Genomic DNA, 6,528 nt, shown 5'->3' on the forward strand with positions numbered 1-6,528 from the left:
TAGAACCCGTGCCAATTATGCTAACTAGGTGATTAAGGGTGGGATTAGGGAGGAGTTAAGGTGGGGCCAGTGTTTAAAGGAACATGCATTTTTAATGTAACTGTGCAGGAGTATTGCCCATGATTCACTGGGAAAAAGCCCAAGGGGGGTGCTACCTGGAAGTGTGGTTTTAGGCTTGAAACGTCACTAAGTCAACGAGTGGTCAAGGGCTGACTGAGAAGTGCCCAGTCTGCCACCCATCAGTGTCATGTTTGACAAGATTGATGTCTGGGAACCAAGGCTCACATTGACTCAGTGTGTGGATAATAGGCTAAGGAGTTAACCCAGAGACAGGGTCCTGAAGCATTCATTGAGGCAGCCATGGAGTCAACCCAGAGATGGGGTACCGAACGATTCATGGGGGCAGCGGGACACTATACAAGGGGGAGATAATAATTGCCTAAGCTGGAATGTTTATAGATACTTTTGTGAAGGATTCATAAGAATAGCTTGTTATTGTTCCAAGCTGAGATAAACAATTCATGAGTTGTTGCTGGGCAGAGTTAATGCTCTGAAGCTGGGGGTGGTGGTGGTATGATTTCACAAACTGGTTTTACAGACTGATGTTACAAATTGGTATTGATTGATTTTACAAATTGATTTTACAAACATAGATCCCAAGCACCCCACCATTATTGATGTTACAAATTGGTATTACAAATTGATTTTACAAACATAGATCCCAAGCATCCCATCAATAGCACATGGCTACTCAGTGTAGCAGCAGCCCTTCTCTCTCCACAGTGGTCAGCTATGACCCCCGACTCCCCAGCAACCATGTCAAAGAGACCCGCAGTTGGCATTGATCTTGGCACCACTTACTCCTGTGCATGAGTCATCCAACATGAGAAAGTGGAGATCATTGCTAATGACCAAGGAAACGGGACCACCCCAAGCTATGTCACCTTTATTGACACAGAATGTTTAATTGGTGATGCTGCAAGGAATCAAATTGTAATGAACCCCACCAACAAGTTTTTGATGCCAAAGATCTGATTGGTCGCAGATTTGATGATGCAGAAGCATTGGCCTTTTATGATGGTGAATGATGCAGGCAGGCCTAAGGTCCAAAGGGAGTACAAAGGGGAGACAAAACTTTCTATCCAGAAGAAGTATCTTCTATGGTCTTGACCAAGATGAAAGAAATTGCTGAAGCTTACCTTGGGAAGACCGTCACAAATGCTGTGGTCACAGTACCAGCCTATTTCAACGATTCCCAACGTCAGGCCACCAAAGATGCTGGAACCATAGCTGGTCTCAATGTGCTTCGAATCATCAATGAGCCAACTGCTGCTGCTATTGCTTATGGCTTGGACAAAAAGGTTGGTACCGAGAGAAATGTGTTGATCTTTGACCTTGGAGTCTCCATTCTTACCATTGAAGATGGCATCTTTGAGGTCAAGTCCACAGCTGGGGACACACACTTGGGTGGGGAGGACTTTGACAACCGAACAGTCAGCCATTTCATTACCGAGTTCAAGCAAAAGCACAAGAAGGACATCAGTGAGAACAAGAGGGCTGTTTGCTGTCTTTGCATTGCTTGTGAATGTGCAAAGCGTACCCTCTATTCCAGTACCCAGGCCAGTATTGAGATTGACTCCCTCTATGAAGGTATTGACTTCTATATATCAATCACCCATACCCATTTTGAAGAGCTGAATGCTGATCTCTTCCGTGGCATGCTGGACACAGTGGAGAAGGCCCTAAGAGATACCAAGCTAGATAAGTCTCAGATTCATGACATTGTCCTGGTGGGTGGTTCCACTTGAATCCCCCAAATACAGAAGTTTCTGCAAGACTTCTTCAATGGCAAGGAGCTCAACAAGAATATCAATCCTGATGAGGCTGTTGCTTATGGTGCAGCTGTCCAGGCTGCCATTTTGTCTGGAGATAAATCTGAGAATGTGCAGGACTTGCTGTTGTTGGATGTCACTCCTCTTTCCCTTGAAACTGCTGGTGGAGTTATGACCGTTTTGATCAAACGTAATACCACCATCCCCACCAAGCAGACACAGACCTTTACCACCTATTTGGACAACCAGCCTGGTGTCGCGCTTATTCAGGTTTATGAAGGTGAGAGAGTGATGACAAAGGATAACAATCTGCTTGGCAAATTTGAGCTCACAGGAATTCCTCCAGCACCTAGGGGTGTTCCTCAGATTGAAGTAACATTTGACATTGATGCAAATGGCATCCTCAATGTTTCTGCTGTGGATAAGAGCACAGGCAAGGAGAACAAGATCACTATCACCAATGATAAAGGATGTCTGAGCAAAGAAGACATTGAGCATATGGTCCAGGAGGCTGAGAAATACAAGGCTGAGGATGAAAAGCAGAGAGACAGCGTGTCTTCCAAGAATTCTCTTGAATTCTTGAATTCAACATGAAAGCAACCATGGAGGATGAAAAACTGCAAGGCAAAATTGGTGATGAAGACAAACAGAAGATCCTTGACAAATGTACTGAAATAATCAACTGGCTGGATAAGAACCAGACTGCTGAGAAGGAAGAATTTGAGCATCAGCAGAAAGTATTGGAGAAGGTCTGCAACCCCATTATTACTAAGCTGTACCAGAGTGCAGGAGGCATGCCAGGAGGCATGCCCAATGGGTTCCTAGGGGGTGGAGCAGCCAGCCCCATCTGGAGGTGCTTCTTCTGGACCCATCATTGAAGAGGTTGACTAAACATACCAGAAGAAAGAGCATTACACACAGCTTTCCAAAAATTGAAGGACTCAATTTTGTAGCCAAGGCAGTAGTAGTTTAAAAGTAACATTTAAGCTACATTCTGAATACTTGAATGTGTGCAGAGGGAGAGAAGTGAACAACATCGCACTTTATCAGTACTGTAAATAATTGGAAATGCAATTGTCCTAGAGAATAAAATCTAGTTAAAATTGGCACCATAAAAAAAGGAATGACAGCACATGTATAACCTAATACCGTGTTTCCCCGATAAGACCTATCCCGAAAATAAGCCCTCCCCTTACTGTGTAAGATTCCTCTAAAATAAGCCCTCCCCCGAAAATAAGCCCTATTGAGATTGCTACTGTAGTGAAGGTGATCCCCTGCGCTACACGCTACATTACGGTACCCTCTGTATGCACCGTTCCCCCCCCCCCGGGTGAAACGCACGCCGTGCTCCGAGCTGCATCCAATCAGAGCTGCAGCAGTGAGCGCGTCATCCTGTTCTTTATTGAATTCATTATTGAATAAAGGTACATTTTTTTGTTCCCATTTACAGGCTCTGGCACCTGGTCACACACCCCAGGGCCTCCACCCTAGACAGCGATCCAGATCCAAGCAGTTTAAAGCGAGAGTGATTATCTCTCAGACTGGTCACTTGGTCCCCCTACAATCTGCAGGCCAGGAGCTCTGAAGCAGCCACAGCCACTTCTCCCTCCAGGGGGCAGAGGCTGGACTGCACTCCTGGACTCCCTGTTCCCACAAAGTCCACACTGACCTCTCACTTTGTCTTTGGCATTTATGGATTGATAATTCTGGAAACCACCACAGCTGCTGATGATCCACTCTCCCGAAATCTCTCTATCCAGGGCTGGTTGGGGTGCCCTAGGGCTAAAACCGTGGGCTCACATGGGGCTGGGTGCTGCTCCCAGTGAGCTGCGATGGACCCTTCCTGCTGGCCTGCTGGGCTGCCTTCAGCAGGAGATTTGTTTCTCTCTGTTACTTTGTGGGTTCTGTAGCCCTAAAGTTTGTTTAGAGTCATATTTTATAGGTATTTGAGGTGTTTATGGGGGGAGTGCAGGGAGTTTTCCTGCTTCTATGTCACCATCTTGGCTCCACCCCCAGCTTTTTTTTTTTTAACTTCAGCTGCAGCATAATGGATTCCTCTCCAGTTCGTTATTTAATTTTGTGTGTATGTATCTTTCCGTTTCAAATGTGTCTCGTGTAAATAATACATTCTTGAATTCTGGTTTCTAATTCATTCTGCTATCTGCCTCTGTTTTATGGGTGAGTTCATCCCATTCACATTCACAGTTATAACTGTATACAGATAGTTCTCACTTTACATACATTTCCATTACATAAATTAAACTTTATGTAAAGTATTATGAAAGAAATTCCTATCCCCAAAAACACCTATGTTACTTTTATGGTACAGTACTATACTCTCTCTCTGTGCTCCTGCACCTCAGTCCCACTTTACTCTACTGCTGGAGTGTCTGGTCCCTGTCTGTCTGTTTTCTTTCTGTCTTGCACTTTGGTACCATGTGTTTGTCCCTGGTTCCTCCTACTGTTCTTGCTTCTCTGTCCTCAGCCCCCATGTGTCTTTGAGACATGTGCTGTTCCCCCCTCCCGGGGTGCCCGACTCTCTTCCTGCCTCTCTCCCTTACCGTTCTAAGGGCAAATTCATATTACATAAAAATCACTTTTTGTAGAGGTCTGTAGAATGGTCTTACTTACATAAATTGAGAAAGTCTGTATTTCCTTCCATCCTATTTTATTCTGTTTATCCTTATCCCTCTCATTTTACCCTGTACCTAGAAGATGCTGTTTCGTTTTTGACCACTGTCTCCCTTAAGCTTCCCTCCCTTTTATCATCCTCCCCCTTCCTCTTATCCCTTTTCCCTTTCTATTTCCCTGTTAGGTAAGATAGATTTCTGTGTCCAACTGTGTGTATGTGTGTGTGTATGTATGTATGTATGTATGTATGTATGTATGTATGTATATTCTTCCCTCTTTGAACCAAACCTGATGAGAGTGAGGTTCAAGAATTGCCCGTGCCCTCATTTTCCTCTCTACTGTAAAAGCTCTTCCTTGTGTGTCTCTTTTATGTAAGATAATTTTCCCCATTCTTGTTCTGTCTTCCCCCTTCTCCCAGTTTATCCCTCTTTATCACCTCATAATTTTTTTTGAGATCATCCCAACATAATCAACTTATATCTGTGCCATCTGTATATGTAGATTCTAACTCCCCTAAGAATGATAAAGTTCTTAGGAGTTGTAGGAAGAGTTATCATCTTCCTACGTAGGAATGCAAACAGTTTAACTTTATTGAGTCCTATGATTTCTTTTTTGTGTTTCATTTTTTATGTCTCTCTTGAGTCTTGTGTTTTAATGTCAAATTTTCTATTCAGCTCTGGTCTTTTCATTGGAAATGTTTGGAAGTCCTCTATTTAGTTAAATATCCATTCCTCCCCTTCCCTCCACCATAGGATTGTACTCAGTTTTGCTGGGTAGGTCATTCTTGGTTGTAATCCTAGCTCATTTGCCTTCCAGAATATCATATTCTAAGCTCTCCACTCTTTTAATGTGGGAGTTACTACATCTTGTGTGAGTCAGACTATGACTCCACAATATTTGAATGGCTTCTTTCTGGCTACTTGTAAATATTTTTTTTCTTTGAACTGGGAGCTCTGGAATTTAGCTATAATATTCCCAGGAATTTTCATTTTGGGTTCTCTTTCAGGAAATGATCAGTGAATTCTTTTAATTTCTATTTTACCTTCTGTCCCCATAATGGGGCAGTTTTCCTTTATAATTTCTCGAACTATATCTAGGTTCTTTTTTTGCTCATAGCTGTAAGATCATCCAACAATTCTTAAATTATCTCTCCTTGATTTATTTTCAGGTCAGTTTCAGATGAAATACTTCACATTTTCTTCCATTTTTTCATTCTTTTGACTTTGTTTTATTGTTTCTTGATGTCAATAGAGGCTTTAATTTCATCTTGTCCAATTTTGCTTTTTAAGGAATTATTTTCTTCAGTGAACTTTTATGACTCTTTTTTATATTTGGTCAATTCTACTTTTTAAGGAGTTCCTTTCTTCAGCTAATTTTTATACCACTTTTCCAATTTGCCCAAAGGGCAGATAGCTGGTGCACTGGATAGAGTACTGGCACTGGAGTTAAAAGGATCTGAGTTCAAATCTGGTCTCAGATACTTACTAGCTATGTGACTCTGGACAAGTCACTTAACCCTGTTTGCCTCAGTTTCCTCATCTTTATTTTCTTATTTTTTTCCAAATGCTTTATTAACTTCTCGTTTACTTCATTTCTGCCAGATTTGGGGTTACAAATTTTCTCCCCGTTTTTCCCCTACCCACCTCCCCAAAATAGAGGTCTCCCAGGATATCCCCTCTTATTATTTCCCAATTACATGTAAAATAGTATTAATAATAGTATATATATGTTTTTATTTTTTTCATTTTTCAAATGCCTTATTAACTTCTGATTTACATCATTAATTTCCACCAGATTTTGAGTTACAAATTTTCTCCCTGTTTTTCCTCTACCCACCACCCCAAAATAGCAATCCCACAGGATATCCCCTCCCCGAGTCTGCTCTCTCCCACATCTTCTCCAATACCCCTTTAGACTTTTCCAGTAGGGCATGGTGGATCTCTATGCCCCAGTGCCTGTAAATCTTCTTTCCCAATTACATGTAAAATAGTATTAATAATAGTGTGTGTATATATATGTATATATATATATATATATATATATATATATATATATATATATATAT

General features: G+C 41.9%; 1 pseudogene; it reads left to right on the top strand.

The window, feature by feature from the left end:
- The first annotated feature begins 816 nt into the window (after positions 1-816).
- Positions 817-2,723, top strand: LOC138153413 (heat shock cognate 71 kDa protein-like; annotated as a pseudogene).
- The last annotated feature ends 3,805 nt before the right edge of the window (positions 2,724-6,528 follow it).

The sequence above is a fragment of the Petaurus breviceps genome, unplaced genomic scaffold (genome assembly GCF_028583685.1).
Source record: "Petaurus breviceps papuanus isolate PSGF00001 unplaced genomic scaffold, PetGlider_PUasm1.0 90994, whole genome shotgun sequence".
In the NCBI taxonomy this organism is placed as follows: Eukaryota; Metazoa; Chordata; class Mammalia; order Diprotodontia; family Petauridae; genus Petaurus; species Petaurus breviceps.